This window comes from Chiloscyllium punctatum, chromosome 16 (assembly GCF_047496795.1).
Source record: "Chiloscyllium punctatum isolate Juve2018m chromosome 16, sChiPun1.3, whole genome shotgun sequence".
Lineage (NCBI taxonomy): Eukaryota > Metazoa > Chordata > Chondrichthyes > Orectolobiformes > Hemiscylliidae > Chiloscyllium > Chiloscyllium punctatum.
The window spans coordinates 2,165,555-2,185,863 of NC_092754.1; the positions used below are offsets into that span (position 1 = coordinate 2,165,555).

At 43.2% G+C, this 20,309-nt stretch overlaps 1 protein-coding gene across 9 annotated transcripts in view; it reads left to right on the forward strand.

Moving 5' to 3' along the window:
- The first annotated feature begins 1,308 nt into the window (after nucleotides 1-1,308).
- LOC140486895 (polyhomeotic-like protein 2) overlaps nucleotides 1,309-20,309 on the forward strand; it is a 255,858-nt gene continuing 236,857 nt past the window's right edge. For all 9 annotated transcript variants that reach the window (XM_072585960.1, XM_072585965.1, XM_072585966.1 and 6 more), the window contains exons 1-2: nucleotides 1,309-1,407; nucleotides 19,263-19,368. The gene's annotated coding sequence lies outside the window, so the exon portion shown is untranslated. The remainder of the gene's footprint in view (nucleotides 1,408-19,262; nucleotides 19,369-20,309) is intronic.

Here is a 20,309-nt window from a genome sequence, read left to right on the forward strand (position 1 = left end):
AAGGTAAACTCTAAATCTCTGCTGGTGTTGTTCTAAGTTGCACCAAGTGCCTTCACTCCAGTGTTCACAAAGTGACCAACATTGGCTCTCAGTGAAGCAATGCCAAGGAAAACTAAAGTTACTCTCCATGTTTCAAATTCCTCTGTGGCATTCATGTGTCCTTTCACTATCTCTGTACCTTCCTCCAGCTCCACAACATTCCGAAATATCTGCACTGCTCCAATTCTGGCCTCTTAATCATCCCTCACTTGGATCACACTCTCAATGAGGGCCATGCCCTCAACTGCTGGGAACTGAGACTGGGGAGTGCTCTACCCCCACCTCTCCAACCCCCTACATCACTCACATCCTTTAAGTCGCTTGTTAAAACTTGTACTTTGTTGACTGACTTTACGTATGTTTAACTTAATATGTGGCTCAGTGTCTAATCTAATCTGGTAGGCTCTGGGATGCCATAAAAGGCACCACGAAAATACATATTGATGTTGCGCAAAAGAACTGCTTCAGTAAATGTGCAAGCTAAAGCATGTTCATATTTCTACATAAACAGAAACATAAAAGAGCAAAACATTTTGAATCATTACTCTCCTCAGTAATTATAAACAAAAGCTGTGCACTATGAACTCCTTCTGCTTATGCAGCATATATTTTGCAGCTTGGTTCCTCTCTAGTTTATTCTATATTTATTATTGGAGAATGGCTTTGTGCTCGGAATTCCTCACAATGGGTTATGTGTGTGTGTGTGTGAATATGCAATAAATTTGCATTCATTGAGAATACGTGATGCAGTATCAGTTTGGCATCACATCACGAGTGTTGGAGACTGCATGGAGAATATCTGGCATTTTTCCTGTAGAGAATGTCTGTAGAATGTTGCCAGGCAACAGAGGCTGCAGCAAATAAACTACCTACTGTTGGCAACACATTGATTAAAAACACATCTACTGATGGCTGGCCAAGAAAATATCACTATTGTCAATGTGAAATAAACATACAAAGCAGCACAGGATTGGCTTTGTGCATCTGCAGCTCTTGTATAAATGGAGCCAGGAGCAAGCTGTGATCAAAATGGTCCAATTGTGTTATCACCTCAGTCAGCCCCAGTCTATGGTGTATCACTTTTGCAAGTTGCTGTTTATGTGGCTGGCATAACAAGCAAATAAAAGACATTAAATGTCTCTTTGCAGCCACCCCTTGTTGTAAGCGCAGTGGTACAGCCCTGTTAATATGGACCTGACCCTAAAGTAGAGGGGAGTGTCTTTGGGATAATGCTTCATGACTATTGGGAAAATCTCTGTCATGTGATGCATTTTGGAATGCAAATGAATTGTAGAATTTTTCTGTGCTGGTGTGTAGGAAGAAGGACTGGGAATGGTGTAGTGTGTTAGCTTATTTCCCAGGCAAGAGGTAAGGACACTGGCTGGGAGGAAATCTATGGAGTTGAGAGAAGTGTCAGTGTTGTACTGTTTGTATTTCAGAGCCGTGTTTAACTGTCTGGGTTGTTATCTGGGACTACAAGCGAGCTGTTAGGAAGCTGAATTGCATGTATTTATATTTACAGCTTGTTTCTGAGAGATTTTTTTTCTGTGTGTAGTGAAAGGTTGTCAGGTTTCCCCTGTGCAAGTGCCTTGTTAATCTCTGCGAGACAGAGAGAAGGATGTGCGGTCACTGCTCCGTACCCGTTCCTGGCAGCTTGTAGGACAGAGCCTGGTCTGTAAGTAGCGCTTTAGCTGTGAATATCGCCCTGTTAGAGCTGGGTTCATTGGTGACTCTGTCACAACTGCGCTGACCATCTCCGCGGCAGCAGAAACACTGCTATCTCCGTTATTTTTATCACACTTGTCCCCCGTATTAATTGTACGGGCGACAGTGAGAGGCAGTAGCTTTGTTTTTAACTGAAATAAAGGAATGAAAACAGGGTATTCTTTAAGCTACTATTAGTTTCTCATTTGCATGTAACTGTCTTTGGGGACCCCTGTGCTGTGCGTGTTTGAAATAGTTAATGAAATGAAGGCTGATGGACCAAACCAGAGTAGAGCCTGGGACTTCGGTACAAACAGTTACTGCTCTCTGAGACCCTGTGTGTGTGTCTGTATTTGTGTAGAGTCAAAACACATATTTCAGTTGTTGAAATTAAATACATGTTGGGGGATGATGAAGCTTTTTAACAGTGCACACAGCCCGTAAATCTGTATAAATATTAACATCTAAAGACCACTGCCCTGCGAATGTTTTCAGTTGAGCCTTTTAAGCCAATCTAGTTTAAAGAGACCACTTTTGTAATAGAAAATTGGGAAGTGTTTTATTTTTCTGGGTTAAAATTTTGGGGAATGGGAGAAACTGGTGACAATTACTACTGTGGTTTCAGTCAATATGCATTTACGGTGAATGCAGACCCGAAGGTGCTGGTGATTATCTGTTTACCTTTATTTCTTAATTTTAAAAGAAAAGTAGCTTTTGTTTCTAAATGTCCAGAGAGTATTTATAACAAGTGGTGTCCTGACCACTCACAGTAATCCATTACATTCTATTGCCATTGTATATGTTGTGTAAATTCTAACATCTGTCAGCTCCAGAATTGTTTGCAAGGAATTGCTAAACTAGTTACAGGACCATTGAATTAATTACCTGCTCAGTGCAGTTAGTCCTGTGTGAGGAAGCTCTTTACTGTAATGTCATTAGTAGTCCCACTGGGTTATTGATGGAAGTTAAATGGAACTAATCGATGGTTTCCCGCTAAGAGACTGACTTTGGTCAGGGTGGTGAGAGTCAGAAGCTAGTTAAAATCACTGTAGATGGAGGTAAACTTCCAGGGGAGTTTGTCGAATCATAGAATCCCTACAGTGTGGAAGCAGGCCGTTCAGCTCATCAAGTCTGCATTGACCCTTGGAAAAGCATCCCACCCAGACCTACTGCCTTTACCCTCTCCTGTAATCCTCCTTTTCCCATGGCAAATCCACCTAACCTGCACATCCCCGGGCATTGAGTTGATCTGCTTTGTTCAAACATCAGAAAAGTGACACTTGGATTGCAAGGTCCAGGCTGCTGTCTGTTTTCAGTGTCGGTTTTATTGAATGGATTGTCTTCGTGAAGACAGGGAGCAAAATGCTTTGGGCCCTTCTGCCCTGTTGTATACTGTCACTCGGTCTATTCAGGATAAGTCTGATCCTACTCTGTCGACATGGGGTATAACAGTGGAGTTTGGATGAATTGCGTGTCCTGGAGTTATACTGCCGTCCAACATCCTTGTCTCGTGCAGGTTTCCAGCCTCCTGCACCTGTGCACACTGGTGTATGAAACTCACTCGTAAAAGTACCACACTGATGGAAGAATGAGAAATAATTGTGTGGTGGGGGGGGGGGTGCGGAAACTGGGGAGGGGGACCGGGGGAAGAATCATGGGAAAACTGAATTTGCAAAACGTGTTTAGGATGTATCATTGCTGTCCTGCAGTGTTTTTATCACCTTGCCCTTTTTTCTTTTGTTGCTCAGACTCTTCTCTGGGGCAGGTGAGACTTGGACCAAGACCTTCTGGCCCAGAGAGAGAGGCATTGTTACTGCATCGTGTGATCCCTTTCAACATTCATGACCCAGTGTGGGACTGGAACCAAGGAGCCTGGGATTGAGACTCCTGGGATCAACATCCAAGGATGTCCCACGATTGCTTTCTGTCAATTGTAAGGTCATTTTGGCACAAAGAGGAAAATGTTTCCATTTCCATAGTGCCTTGCACAATGACCTCTCATCCCAAAGTATTTCTCGTCCAATGGAGTACTCCTTTCTTTTTAAAGTGTCATCGTTGTTGTTGGGCAGGAGATGAAGCAGCCAATTTGTTCACTTTTTTTTTTATTCACTTCAGGTGGGCATCACTGGCTGGGCCCAGCATTTATTACCTGTCCCTAGTTGCCCTTTGGGAAGGTGGGAGTGAGCTGCCTCCTTGACCCGCTGCAGTCTGTGTGCTGTGAGTTGACCCACAATGCCCTGAGGGAGGGAATTCCAGGATTTTGACCCAATGATAATAAAGGAACAGCGATACATTTCCAAGTCAGGATGGTGAGTGACTTGGAGGGGTAGTGTTCCCATGTATCTGCTGCCCTTGTCCTTCTAGTTGGTGTTAGGAAGGTGCTGTCTAATTGGTGGAAATTAAGAGAATGTGTGAAGAGACCTAGCTGTCCTTCTATATAAGCTATAGAGTCATAAGGAGCTGTACAGTACAGAAACAGCCCCTTTGGTATAACTTGTCCATGCTGACCAGATGTCTGAACATAATCTGGTCCCATTTGCCAGCACTTGGCCCATATCCCTTCAGTTGTTGAAGGTAAGCATGCCTGTGCAGCAGGCAGTGAAGAAAGCAAATGGTACTTAGGCCATCACAGTGGGAGGATTTGAGTACAGGAGCAGGGATGTCTTGTTGCAATGGTACAGAGCCTTGGTAAGACCTCATCTGGAATATTGTCTGCAGTTTTGGCCTCCCTATCTGAGGAAGAAATGCGAAAGAGGTTTACCAGACTGATTTCTGGGATGATGGACAAATGTATGAGGAGAGGTGAAATTAGTTAGGATAATATTTGCTGGAGTTCAGAAGAATAAGTGGAGATCCTTTTGGAGTTCTAACATATAAAAATTCTAACTGGACTTGCCAAGCTAAGTGCAAGAAGGATCCTAAGTTCCTGAAGTCTGAGAAGGCCAGAACCCAGGGTTTACAGTCTGAAGACATGGGTTGGGCCATTTAGGATTGAGATAAGGAGACATTTCTTCATCCAGGAAGTGTGGATCCTGTGGAATTCTCTGCCACAGAAAGTGGTTGAGGCCAAAACAATGTATGGTTTCAGTGGAGCTCACACTTGGAACTAAAGGTATCAAAGAATATGTGGGGGGTGGGGAGAAAGCAGGAATTGAGTATTTGCTTGTGACCATCCACGATTGTAATGAATGATGGAGCAAGCTTGAAGGGGCGAATGGCCGTCTGATGCAGTTTTGTTCTTAAAAGCCATAAACAAGTAAACTATTTTGGAAAGTGTAGAGATAATGGACTTTCAGGGGAATGTAGCACAGACAGCCAGGTTTCGGATACCAAGACTGCCTCTAATGTAACAAGGGGTACACAAGGTACCAAGCGATTGATTTTTGAGTTAGGGGACTCTCTATCGTCAGAGGCACAGACAGATATTTCTGCTGCTGACAGTGCGAAATCAGAATGGTGTGTTTCCTCCCTGGATCAAGGATATCTCGTAGGGTGCAGAATCTTCTCAAAGGGGAGAGGGATCAACAGGAGTTTGCACATTCTCCCCGTGTCTGCGTTGGTTTCCTCCCACATTCCAAAGATGTGCAGGTCAGGTGAATTGGCCACGCTAAATTGCCCGTAGTGTTAGGTAAGGGGTAGATGTAGATGTAGATGTAGGGGTATGGGTGGGTTGCGCTTCGGAGGGGCGGTGTGGACTTGTTGGGCCGAAGGGCCTGTTTCCACACTGTAAGTAATCTAATCTAATCTAAACAGGAGGTCACTGGAACTGATGATATAGGAAGAGAACCTGAGATTCTGAGGTCGGAATATAGGGAATTAGGCAGGCATTTTAAAAAGAGTAATATCTGGATTACTCCCAGTGCCATGAGCTGGTAAGGGTAGGAATCGCAGAATAGAGCAGACAAATGTGTGGCTGAGGAGCTGGTGTAGGGGAGAAAGATTCACCTTTTTTTTTTTGGATCATTCCAGTCTCTTCTTGAGGAGAAGTGAGCTGTACAAGAAGGATGGATTGCAACCTGAGTTGGAAGGGGACTAATATACTGGCAGGGAGATTTGCTGGAGCTGCTTGGGAGAATTTAAACTTGTTGGGGAAGAAGGACATGGGGAGACAGTGAGAAAAGACACCAGTCTGAGACTGGAACAGTTGGGAAAAGGAGCGAGTCAGGGCAGGCAGGAACAAAACAGAGAACAAGATAGGACCGGGAAACTAAACTGCATTTATTTCAATGCAAGAGGCCTAACCGGTAAGGCAGATGAACTGAGGGCATGGTTAGGAACATGGGACTGGGATATCATAGCAATTACCGAAATATGGCTCCAGGATGGACAGGACTGGCAGAGTAATGTTTCAAGATACAAGTGCAATAGGAAGGGTAGAAAGGGAGGCAAGAAAGAAGGGGGAAGTGCCCTTTTTTTTTGATAAGGGATAACATTACAGCTGTACTTGGGGAGGATACTCCTGGGAATATGTCCAGGGACATTATTTGGGTGGAACTGAGAAATAAGAAAGGGATGACCACCTTTATTGGCATTATATTAAAGAACCCCCCCCCCCCCCCCCCCCCACCCAATAATTGGTGGGGAATTGAGAAACAAATATGAAAGTTGAAGAATGGGAAAAGCACAGCCGGTCAGGCAGCATCTGAAGAGCAGGAGAATCAATGTTTTGAGCATAAGCTCTTCAACAGGAATGAGGGGTTTTACAAATATTTAAGCAGACTTCAGTTGTCTGTAAAAATAATAGGGTGCTTATGGAGGCGATTTCAATTTCCAAACATAGATTGGGACTGCCATAGTGTTAAGGGTTTGGATGGAGAGGAATTTGTGTACAAGAAAATTGAGTCAGTATGTGGATGTACCTACTAGAGAAAGTGCAAACCTTACTCTTGGGAAATAAGGCAGGGCAGGTGGTTGAGATGTCAGTGGAGAAGCACTTTGGGGCCAGTGACCATTAATCTATTTAGTTTTAAAATTAATGATGGAAAAGGATAAACCAAATTTAAAATTTCTAAATTAAAGGAAGGCCAATTTTGATGGTATTAGGCAAGAACTTTCAAAGATTGGGGCAGATGTTCATTGGTAAAGGGACAGCTGGAAAATGGGAAGCTTTCAAAAAATGAGATAATAAGAGTCCAGAGACAGTGTGCCTCTGTTACTGAAGGGCAAGGCTGATAGGTGTAGGGAATGCTGGATGAGTAGAGAAATTGAGGTTTTGGCCAAGAATAAAAAGAAAGCATATGCCAGTATTGGACAGCAGAGATCGAGTGAATCCTTAGAGTATAAAGGCAGTAGGAGTATACTTGAGGGAAATCGGGAGGGCAAAAAGGGGACATGGCAAATAAGGTTAAGGGTAATCCAAAGGGATTCTACAAATACATTAAGGATAAAAGGGTGACTAGGGGCCCCTCCAAGATCAGCAAGGCAGTTTGTGTGGAGCTGCAAGAGATGGGGAGATAGAAAAGATTATTTTGCATCAGTGTTTACTGTGGTGAAATATATGGGCAATTGCAAATGTGGGAAATAGTGACATCTTGAAGAATGTCCATATTACACAGGGGGTGGTGCTGGATGTCTCGATGCATACAAGTGGATAAATCCCTGGGACTTGATCAGGTGTATCCTAAACTCTGTGGGAAGCTAGGGAAGTGATTGCTGGGCCTCTTGCTGAGATATTTGTATTGTTGATTAGTCACAAGTGTGGTGCCACTGTTTAAGAAGGGTGGTAAGGACAAGCCAGGGAACTATAGACCAGTGAGCCTGACCTCGGTGGTGGGCAAATTGTTGGAGGGAATCCTGAGGGACAGGATGTACATGTATTTGAAAAGGTAAGGACTGATTAGGAATAGTCAGCATAGCTTTGTGTGTTGGAAAACAAGAGGTGGGGGTGTCTATCTGTCACCAGTGTTGCGAAAGTTGGGCCTGGCCTCGCTGCAACAGAACGCTTCTCGTGGTTGTGCCGTTCTGTCCAGTCTGTCCTTCATGGAGAAATTTGTGAAAGAAAATCACCTTGGACTACCAGTCCATCAGGAAGTGGTCAGTATATAGCATCCTCAAGACCTTGCAGGGAATAGAGGGTTGATGATCTTGGGTGGGTTCCATGGACAGACTCAAAGACAGTCTACCTGAAATCTGTTGGTCTTTCAGAGTAAGGTGTTGTCCGTGACCAAGTGTCTGAGGTCTTTGTGTCAAAGTACAATGGGAGTCCATTCAGTTAATGGAGTCACCTACACTGTGCCTCAAATGTGCAAAAACAATTTTGTATGAGGAAGAGTCAAACTTCAAGGTTTGTTTTAAAAACTGAAAGAACAACATGGCTTTGTGCATGGGGAAAACATGTCTAATGAACTTGATAGTTTTTTTTGAAGTAACAGAGGATTGGGGTCAAAGCAGTGGATGTGATCTATATGGACTTTAGTAAGGCGTTTGACAAGGTTCCCCCTGGGAGACTAGTTAGCAAGATTAGATTTCATGGAATACTAGCCATTTGGATACAGAACTGGCTCAAAGGTAGAAGACGGTGGTGGTGGAGGGTTGTTTTTCAGACTGGAGGCCTGTGACCAGTGGAGTGCCAAAAGGATCGGTGCTGGGTCCACTACTTTTTGTCATTTACGTAAATGATTTGGGTGCGAGCATAAGAGGTATAAGTCGTAAGTTTGCAGATGACACCAAAATTGGAGATGTAGTGGGCAGTGAGGAAGGTTACAACAGGATCTTGATCAGATGGGCCAATGGACTAAGAGGTGGCATTTGGATTTAATTTAGATAAATGATGGTGTTGCATTTTAGGAAAGCAAATCTTAGCAGCACTTCAACATGGAGTTGGACCGAAGGGTCTGTTTCCATGCTGTACGTACATCTCTCTGACTCTAGGGCTGCAGATGCTGTAAATCAAAAAAAAAGCAAGATGCTAGAGAAGCTCAGCAGGTTTGGCAGCATCTATGGAGAGAAAGTGAGGTAATGTTTTGGGTCAAGAAACCCTTCCTCAGAACTCCCTGGCAATCGGGAAGGGTCACTTGACTTGAAACATTTAATTCTGATTTCTCCAAAGTTTGTTTGTTCATCATGCTGCTGTCTGGGACTGAACTGCTTTAGTGATTATGTATAAAGTGTATTTTTGGAAGAGGGTGGATTTGCACCATTGCCACAAGTTTAATGAAATATGTTTGTGCAAAAACAAATATTCAGCTTGCCTTAGTCTTAAACTTTCTCCAGAAAAGAGTGTTGGAACAAACAATATTGTTTTTGTGTGTGTTTGTGTACTTGTCTGTGACTTTTTTTCTGGCACTTACCACACTTTCCATCATAAACTTGCAATGTGTTTCTTCACAAAGTCTTCTAAATAAAACAAAATACTGCAGGTGCTAGCAATCTGTAGTAAAAACAGAAATTGCTGGAGAAACTCAGCAGATCTGGCAGCACCTGTGAAGAGAGAGTGAGTTAATACTTCGAGTCTGTAAAATTGTTCTTTAGGAGTGTTTTAGGGAAAAAAGTCACACCAGTCTCCACATTAGCTCTGCTTTCTCTCTACAGATGCTGCCAGACCTGCTGAGTTTCTCCAGCCCTTTTTTTTTCTTTTCTACTCCTGAGTCTGGATTCAGAAACATCATGTTGATGGGACTTGGTCTGTTGTCTGCATCCATGTCAATTTTGCTCCCTTTTTTTGTGTTTGAATTATTATAGACACAATTTAACACCTTGGTGCTGAGTTGCTGCTGATTGTAGTTACTCCTGGATACAAGGACCACACTAATTCACTCACTGATCACTCTGTTCATTGTTATCTGATGCTACTATAACCCACCTTACCCTTCGTAAACTTGAGCCTGTCACCTCTAAGCAAACTTGTATAGTGTTTGTGATCACAGCGAGTCTGTGTAAGAATTCCTCCCCTAAATGCAGAGTGGCCCAGAACTTCAGGCAGAGAATGGTGTGTGTGTGTGTGTCGTGGGGACCACTGGAGGAGGCAGAGATGGATCATCCACTCTAGCTGAAGATTGCTGCAAAAGCTTCAGCTTTATCATTTACACTGATGTGCTGGGCTCTTCCATCACTGAAGATGGGGATATTTGCGGAGCCACCTCCTCGGAGTTGTTTAATGGTCTGCCACCATTCACAATTAGATGTGGCAGGACTACAGAGCTTCAAACTCATCTGTTAATTGTAGTTCACTTAGCTCTGTCCAACACTTGCTGTTTTGGCAAGCAAGTAGTCCTGTTTGGTATCTCCACCAGGTTGACACCTCATCTAGTGCTGCTCCTGACATGCCCTCCTGCAATCTCCATTGACCCCCTGGCTTGATGGTAATGGCTTAGTGGGGGATATGCCAGGCCATGATGTTGCCAATTTGTAGTTGAATAAAATTCTGCTGGTAGCACCTCCGATACCCTTTTATTGACCTGCTTCATACTACAAGGGAGGGTATTGTCAACATAAAGACTGGATGTCATCCTCTCTGGAAAGGAGAACTTGACTGATGACAAGCTAACACCCCAAGAGAGCAATCTTTTCATCCTCATCTTAAATGGAAGGTCCCTTTTTAAACAGTACCCCCTCGTTTCCATGTCCATCTTGGTAAGTTGTGCTGTCTGGAACTCCTGTGGATATTGGTGTAATCCTTCCCCATAAACAAACCCCTTCCACCCCAGACATTTGATTGTGGGACCTACCTGTATATTACTTCTGATATGTTTCTGCTTTTGGATAGCGTCTATTAATCCAATTTAAGAATACCTTAATAGGTTTTTAGTGATTTTCGGTCACTATTCCTCCGTTAATTCTTAAAGATTTGTAATCCTGTTTGAGATTTTCCCTGGGATCTGGATCTTAGTTTTTATTGGAATACTTCTAAGAGTTAATGATTAAATGTTTCAGGAAAATAAGCCTGTATTCTGGCCAACAGAGTACAGACAAGGCCTTGCTGTAAAGGTGACAGCAGGTGCTAATGAACAGGATGAAAATGGAGTATTACCAACGCCACTCTGTCAGGACTAGAGAGTAAGTTCAGGACCGGGCTTGCTGCAGAGTCTGCTGCTGATGGTGTAAAGTATCAGCTGAGGAATTTCACTGCCCAGGAAGGTCACCGCCTTTTTTTTTCTTCCCAAATGGTCAATATTCCAAAATTCAGGAGCCATGGCTATAATTCCCATGGTTCTGGATTAGTGGTGCTGGAAGAGCAGAGCAGTTCAGGCAGCATCCAAGGAGCTTCGAAATCGACGTTTTGGGCAAAAGCCCCTATAATTCCCATGGGCCTAATTTGAACACCTTCCAAGCTGGTCTGTCCAAACCAAGTTTATAATTATGGAATAAAAGCAAAATGCTGCGGAATCTGGAAGTTTGAAACACAAACGCAAACACTGTGCCAGAGAAACTCTGCTTCAGAATTGGACTCCACAATTACTCAGTATCTCCACAGGAGCTGCCAGATCTGCTGAGTTTCTCCAGCACTTTTGCATTTGTCCAGAATACCCACACCCACCTTTCCTTTGTGTTGTCTATCATCCCTGTACAACGACCTCCCTATTTGTTAATTCTTGTGCTCTGTTTCTCTGGCTGTAACTCCAAATGGCTTGTAAATTTTTCTCCAGGTGGTAACTTTGTTTCTACTTCCACATTTGACATCATTGAACAGCTGATGCAAGTGGTAATGGCTGAAACGTTGTTTCATTGGCATCTTTTCTGAAGGTTGCAGAAGTTGCAAAAGTTGTCCATATGTAGAACCTGATGAACTAGACTAGATTCTCTACAGTATGGAAATAGGTCGTTTGGCCCACCAAGTCCACACTGACCCTCTGAAGAGTAACCCACCTAGACCCATTCCCTACACTTACCCCTGACTAATGCACCTTACACTATGGGCACTTTAGCGTGGCCACTTCACCTGACCTGCCCATCTTTGGACTGTGGGAGGAAACCAGAGCACCCGGAGGAAACCCACCCAGATACTGGGAGAATGTCTATGTGGAGTTTGCACCGTCACCCAAGGTGGGAATTGAACCTGGGCCCTGGCAGTGTGAGGCAGCAGTGTTAATTACTGAGCCACTGTGCTGCCTTGGTTTAAACCACTACTGATTTAAACCAACCTCTTTCACAACTTGGTCGTCATTGAGAGTCTAAAGAAGAGCTGATTTAGTTACTGTACTTTAAGAGGTAAGACTTGGAAGTGTAGAAAATGACTAGCTAACTTTTCCAATTTCCAAAATTAAAATTGGGGGTGGAATGGGACATGACAGGAGATGGCTAGTTCTCCAACCTGTTGGCACACTGCTGCTAATACTTGCTGTCTACCCTATTGTTTCCAGCACTGCTTCCCAGTCTGCACTCCTGCTTTTAGCAACATTGTTTTCAGCTCGAGGTTCATTTTGCCATATCTTTTCACAATTTGGCTCAGCAGGATTGCACACTGATAAAAGTCCAAGGTCATTTTGCTCACCTTCTGGCATCCAAGCAATCCCATTGTCCAAAGATAACAAAGTTGTCGATTGATCCCAGCGATTGGTCTCTCGATTTTTAGTCTACAGCAGCTTGTTATTAAGGGCACTGCAAAGCAAACTGCTTCAACAACAATTTTAAACATCTTGTCCCTTCATTAGACTGTTTCTCTTTTTCACTTTTTAAAAAAAGATTTGCTTTTTTGTATGGTGATAGATCACCATAAACCACTTGAAGTCAATAAACAGCAGTCACTGTGTTGTAATGAAGGGAAATTTGCAACCAGTTTGCTCATAGTAAGCTCTCACTAACAGCAATGTAACAATCAGATTGTCTGTCTATGTTTTTTTGAAGTGCTGATTTTGAAGGATAAATATTTGTCTCCCCCTCTTAATCCGAAACCGTGGATTTTGTACACCTACCAGATGAAGCACATAGGATCTCTAGTTAATATCTCACCTGGAATCTTGTACCTCCCCAGCTGTGCTCTGCTTACTGTGTGAACCTAGATTTCTGTACTCCAGTCCCAGAGCCAGACTTGTACCTATAACCTTCCAAAGTAAGAGGGCTACCCATTGGACCATGATGTGCACACTGAGGGAATGTGCTAAATTGAAGATTTTGAAAGATGAGGATGGGCTGTGCAGTGTTTCTCAATCCTGCACCATTCCATCCAGTGTCGGTGGTCTGCTATTGCCTAACAATGCTGCAGTGACTATCCAAATGTAGAAATGTGCTGTGAATAAGATTATTCTGTTTGGAATTGATCCAGATCCAGTATTGAACTTGGATTTAATTAGAAAAATTTGTTGTTTTGGAATGAAGATTGTTGTGAGAATTGACTTGCAGCCTAGAGGCTGGAAATAAATTGGGGGGGAGCAGTACTCTAAAGCTTCCGTTATGTCAGAAACATTCAATGTGGATTCAAATTCTGAAATGTTCAACAGTTACAGTGCAAACTCTGTTCTCCAGTTGGAGAGACAAGGTTTGGCAAATACAACACTCATTAGGGTTGTATAATGACAATCTAACATTGTTTTAAATCCTCCAATGTATGTAGATTGTACTGTCCTAGTGACCAACGAAACTCCTACAGGTGACTGCAGTAGCTTGAATTTGGGATATATGGAGGGAGTGAGAACAGGGACCAACTAGGCTTCCTGTTGAAATGGGTGAATCTATGCATATGTAGTGTGCACAGTGGGGTAAGTAGTTTTTGAAGATGCCAAGCAGGACTGACCTCTGGACCAGCCCAACAAAATAAGGAGGAATTCTGTGCAGTAGGGACTTGAACGCAGCTCCAGCTAGAGATGGGGTCAGAACAAACATCCAATACACACAGGTGCACAGCACAGAGCATCCTGAGGATACAGAAACCTTGTCACATCCTCCTTGAGATAACCATCATTCCAGCATAGAGCCTGAACCTTACCTCCCAGGCCTTTGTTTTGAGGTTGCTGTGTTTGCAGAAGTCTGTGCAGCTCTGTGTAGATTGAGTGAAATGAGTTTAGAGCCCTGCTTTACTCGTACTGAGCATGTTCCTTTTTTTTCCCTTTTTGGGAGATGCTCTGCAATATTTACAGACCATTGATGAAGGGCTTTTGCCTGAAACAACATGTTTTTTTCCTTCCCTGCTCCTCGGATGCTGCCTGACCTGCTGTGCTTTTCCAACACCACTCTGATCTAAACTCTGGTTTCCAGCATCTGCAGTCCTCACTTTTGCCTAATATTTACAGACTGTCCTCCAACCTTGACATTTCTGCTGGCTCTTCTAGAATTTTTTCCCTTTTTCTCTTCCTGTAGGATGACTTTGTTCGGCTTGGTCTGTGTCTCTGCGTCATCTGTTGTTCCCTTACCTATCTCTGATTGATGATTAGCAGCTTCAGAGATTCTGCATATCAGTACCTTTGTTTGAGGCTAAGTGTCTCCTCTCTCAGCAGATGTGTTCTCACAGCATGATCTCTTGCACCCAGGTCAATCCTGTGTCCATTCATCCTTCAGTTGTGCAAAATAGCTGGATTTGGCTAGATTTCTCTGAATAGATCACTCTCTTTTCCTCTCCCTGCACTGTGGTGTTGGTCAAAACCATTCATAATTAACTTTATTGTAGATGGTTCAAAGTATCTGTTCAACATTTTTCCATCTGGCCTTTATGCCCCTCCTTGAGGTCCAGTGCATAGTGCAGCTTGTACCTCTGTTCTCTGTCGTATTTGTTCACATTTCTTATTTTAAACTGGATTCTGTAGTTTTGTCCCTCAGACTAGAAGTCCCAATTCTGTATTGGTTCACCTTTTTCATTTCCATGAAATTAGATGTTGGAAAGTTTGCTGTTTTCCTGTAATTCCAATTTGCTGTCTCGGCCTGTAGCTGCCTCTCTTCCAGCTCTGAAATTCATTCAGTTTTGTGCATTGTCTAACTGATCTTCCCTTGAAATTGCTCAAAAGGTTCAATAACTGCTGATTAGTTAGCGGACACATTGTGTCCTGTTCTAGAACAGCCCTGAGCTCCAGGCAGAAAGCACATGGGGTGTAGGTTGTAATGTGTTTTAATGACCACTCCTTCTGCATTGAAAACCAGTTAGAGGGTCCAACATGTGGAGGGAATGTAGCAGGAGATTCTCACCTGAAACCGCTCACAGGATTTCCCAATCACTTATTCCTTTCGGAGAGTATGGGAAATTGATGTGGGCAGCTGGGAATGTGGTGACCCTTCAGCTGGAACAATGAAGAAGCAGAAAACAGTCCGTCGTTCACATTGCAGTGTCTTTTTTTTTTGTGCTTTTTTTAAAATTGTGGAGTGAATTGAGAGCGTACTTCAAAACTCTGCTTTTTAAATGTGGCTGCAGCTTTTTAAAAAGCAAGTCACCTGTCACACATTAGTGTGAACAGTAATTGAGATGGTTGAAATTTACTGGCACGAAGGGAATCTGGTTAGCAACAAGTTGGTTTATGAACCAGTGCCTAGTTGTCAATGATTAGTTGGTTCTTGGCTGACTGAACAGCAGCTTGAGGCTGGAAACCAGATGCAAGTATTTCTGTCTCCTCCAGCATCGAAGCTATCACTCTGTCTGCAGTCGAAAACCCACTTTCAACATGAGAAACTAGTAAATCTTTCCTTCCGTTGTAACAGTGACTTTTAACTGATGGGTCTCAGATTTTTTTTCTATGTAAGCAAACCAGCCACTCTGGTTCTCTCGAGCTAGTGGAAGCATCTAGAGAAACCTGACTGAAAAGCAATGCTCTGACCAGTGTAAGAATCATAAGGAACATCCCAATAACCCGTGAATTGGGATCCCTGAACTGCTTTCCAGTTGCTTCTGCCAGGAAGCCTTTTTTCAGTTTGTGTGTCAAGGGGGGGGGGGGGGGGGGGTTTACAAGGAGGGTTAGAATTGTAATTTGTAGTGTTGTAACCTGATGGTTTACCCTTGACTAAAGTCCAATCATTTGCAATAAATGTTAATCCTTGTTCAGTACAGAAACAGTTTCTGTGCTGCTTACCAGCCTGGGTCTGAAAACTGGGTAAATTTGGGGAAATTATGTACATGTTTTAACATCTCTTAACTTGTGGTGATTTTGGGAATAATGGGGCTTGATTTCTAGTGTGCCTTCAAAGTGAGGAGTAACAGTACTGACTTCCTCAACACACCATTACATACACAGGCAGAATACTTCACCCTCCTCCCAGGTGGAAACTGATTGTTGTCTTTTCCCAGTTTTGCTTGATCTCTCCTCACTTGCTCTTGCACTTTGCCCTTTTATTGTAGACCTGTTTCTATTTAAATAAACATGTACAGATATTAATGTATATTTAATCAATAATGTACTTGATCTAAAGAGGGTTTTGAGAAAACACAGTTCCATTTCCCTATAGTGTTAAAAGCTAAATGATTTTTGTTTCGTGATGCTAAAGGGCAAAATGTCAAGATGGATTTCTATTGTTAGATGAAAATTATTTTCTTATTTGCTTCCTGACTTGGGTGAAGTTCAGAGAAGCTGCTGGCTAAGTGTTGTTTGACAGGAGGGGAGATATTCCTGTACAGGACAAAATGTGCTCAAAGAGCTAAAGAATATCCTCTCGTCAGGGACAAAACAAAAAGGATCAGCAAAAAATGATAACACTGATTTGGGATGCATGAAGTATCTGTACAGAGTTGTTGCTGGGATTGTTTGAAAGCTGCATGTTAAAAATGAACTCTGCACCTTGTGAATGTCACACACTTGGGTCACTATCTAATCTGTAGAGTGTTAGTTTCAGCGAGTTCACAAAACTAAATCTATCAAGGAAATTATTTGTTCAAATCCAAAACTTGTAACTGATTTTTTTTTTCAGGAATTGAACCATGCTGTAGGTATCACTCTGCATTACAAATCAGTTGTCCAGCCAACTGAGCCTCTTGTTTGTTTCTGTAACCCAGTGAGTGGTTAGGATTTTGGACACACTGCCTGATGGGGCAGTGGATAGTGGATATGAGTTCAACAGAAGCCTCCAAAGGGAATTGGATCAATACTTGAGGAAAGAGCAGGGACTGGGATTAACTGGTGTGTTTTGGAGTTGGGGAATGGTGACCCCCCGCCCCGCGCCCCCCCCCCCCCCCCCCCCCCCCCCCCCCCACCGTGCTGCATTCTTTTACCATTGTATCCCTCCCTTTTGCAGAATTTTACTTGAATCCAAGATTTTTTTTGATATCTAGTTTGCACAGACTTTTCTTTCATTCATGGGGTATGGATATTGCTGGCTGGACTGAACACTACTTCTTGCTGAATTTGCAGTTGAGATATCTGGTCAGTGCAAATGAGTTGGCCAAGAGGGTCTGTTTCCATGCTGTACAACTCTGACATTAGGGAAGCAACTGGGTGTTTAATGACCAACAGTAGTGATTTTGTGTAAATGGCGTATAGACCAGACTGATCTTGATGCAAGATTGGATTGGTGCTGGAAAAGCACAGTGGGTCAGGCAGCATCAGAGGAGCAGGAAAGTCGACGTTTCAGGCAAAAGCCCACTCTAATCTAGATTCTGACTTCCTGCATCTGCAGTCCTCACTTTTGCCTACCTGATACTGATGCAATTCAGTTCGATGGTTCAAGCCCAGTACCAGCCATGGGCTCACTGGTCATTCTGACAAACTGAGTTGAATCAAAAAGTGGCGCTGGAAAATCCCAGTATGTCAGGCAGCATCTGAGGAGCAGGGAAATCAACGTTTTTGGATGAGTTTATCCTAGAAATGAGAATCAATTTTTATAAATTTTCTAATTTCCTTTCAAATTCTTTTTGATATTTGATTTTAAAATGTTGAATTTTTTTTAAAAAAGACCTTTTTTTTTGATAGTTGAGGTGTTTATTGGTGAGGGTGGACCAGTTGGTAACTGGAACCTCCAGGATAATGTTCAATCCTTGAGTTGGCAACCCTACATGTGGTTAGTTTGAACCTGATGTCAGCCCAGTAGCTGCCATCTGACAGGCTATTTTAGACTATTGCACTGTAGAGTCTGATTTTTACACCAGAGTCAAGAGATTCATTTTTGACCATGATTTACTGCTTGGCTTTATACTTTGCAGATTTGTGTGCACCAATGCTGAGCTTCATTGTACCTTTTTATCCCACTGCAACTTAATGCCCTATAAAATACCATAAACTATTACAATGCTTTGGCTGCTTTCCCATTTTCCACTCTGTTAACGTGCAGCTCATTGAAGACTCAGCTGCCTGTATCCTGATTTGCATCAAGTCTCATTCATTCAGCACCCCTGCGCGCACTCAGCTGAATTTCTGTTCTGACACCGTCAACTGTTCCTGGCTCCCCATCTCCAAGTCTCTGCAATGCTCTGGGTTGTCTGTGCTCCTCCAGTTCTCCATGTTGGGACATGAGTGTTTCATTCAGCCCATCGATCCTGCTGTGTCAATCACGTGCTCATGCTAATTGAAACTTCAATGCTTTTTTTAACTCTCTCTATCCCCATAACCCTCTTATGCCACCAGTAATCAGTTTGTTTTTTCATTGTTCAGTTATTAGCTCCTGGCTCAAAACTCTGAATCACCATTTTTTTTAAGGATCACCTTTCGATAGCTTGCTCTAAAGGAAGTAGCTGATTTGAAAGCTGTGTGAAAGGCACCATGTAAATGCAGGATGTTAGTCAACATAATCACGTGCAATTCTTTTTCCCTTGAAATAGGAAGAATTTTATTTGTTCCTGTTGAATTGCAGTGAAGGAGTGACCTAAACTTGTTAACTGATGGACTACTCCCTAAAAGAATACTTGGATATGGGGGTTTCCGAGCACCTTTACCCACTGAGGAAAGTATCTTTCAGCTAGTATGTGTGGGGTGTGTTGCTGAATACTCAATCATTCTGTCTATGTGGGATTGTGGCCATGGGGTGCCTAACGTTTGTGTTGCAATATCCCATTTATTTCTTTACATTATTATTGGTGCCACGTATCTGAAAATCTGGCTGTGCTAAGATTTTTGCTGTTACCTCTAGAGTGACCTTGATTCTTTTGATCTTGCCAGCATTGTACAATACAGGTAGCTAACTGTAACTGTGCCAGCACAGTCTGTGCCTCTGTAGCCCAAGGTGTTCGTCATGCTATTATGAGTGAGTAGAAAAAAACCTCCGCTTAATGTCCTGCACAATGAGCCATTTACAACTAACTCTATTTTTCTGCAGGTACTTTGTATCCACTTCTTTTCAGCTACTCCAAATAATCCCCCTATTTCTCTTTAAATCTCTCCAGTCTCTCACTTGGATTTGACTTTGGCTCAGTCTGAATTCCGGACTGGTAAAGAAGGTAGTAGAGTGACCATAGCCAGTGGGAGATTAAAAGCAATGTAGGAGTGAATTACTGCAGATCCTGGAAACAGGAAATGCTGGAGATCACAACATCCTGATGCTGTCTGACCTGCTGTGATTTCCAGCTTTTCTTGTTTTCAGTAGTGGGAGATTAGTGGGGTTTGACATCTATTGTAGGTGAGTTTATGGAAACAATTGTTCAAGATGAAATAGTGCTGCTGTGTACCATCAGCCTTGCTAATTGACTGAAAGGTTTTTCAGTAGCTGGTGTTATTCAGTAAATGGCTGTTTATTTCTTCCAGGTGAGGTTACAGAGTCCAAAGGATTTGATTGAAGGATGTTCAGGAGCAGTGATTGGATTTTAACTGACTCTGTGGATCCTTTCCATGACTACACCAGTTTCCAGATGTGAGTACGATAAATACTTTTCAATTATTAGTGCACAAACACCATTTTTTTTTTTCAGATTAATTTGATCCTGTGACCTTTTTTCCTTCTTGGAGGTAGTTGTGATAAGGTAAATAGAAGTTGCCATATTTCCAGAGGGCTATGGGGCTGCTCTCTTGGTAGATGGGGCGAAAGAGGGCGGGTGGGGGTTTAACCAGAGGGCCACCATTCCTCTGGCAAGGGGAGAGGTTGAGGAGGAGAGTCATCCCCAGTAATTTCAGCCAGTGTGTGGGGATTAAACCCACACTGTCTGCATCACAAAGCAGCAGCTATCCAGCTAGCTGAGCTAACTGTAAGGGTGTATGAATTTGAAAGGGTTAATATTGAGGAATACTTAAAGCGCTGCCCAATATGTTCTCAAAAGGGCTCAGGCAGGGAAGCAGCTTTGGAGAACAGGCTCTGGGACACAGAGGCCCTGAGCTGCCTAGGAACCCTCCCTCCACAAGGGATGAACGCAGATTTCTCCAGCTTTCTCATTTCCCCTCCCACCTTTTTATCTCAGTCCCAACCCTCGGACTCAGCACTGCCTTCTTAACCTGCAATCTTCTTCCCGACCTCTCCGGCCCATCGCCCTCCCCTTGACCTCCTTCCACCTATCTTATTCCCAACGCTCCTCTCCCCAAGTCCCTCCTCCCTACCTTTTATCTTAGCCTGCTTGGCACACCCTCCTCATCCCTGAAGAAGGGCTTATGCCCGAAATGTCGATTCTCCTGCTCTTGAGATGCTGCCTGACCTGCGCTTTTCCAGCAACATGTTTTTCAGCTGTCGCCCCATTGTCAGTTGTACCAATGGCCAAGGGGAGGCAGAACAGCGTAGACATGGAGACCTATTGACTAGCTCTTTAAAGTCTTACTGTTGCAATTTGTACTTGTTGTTTCCAACATGATGGTAAATCATGTTTA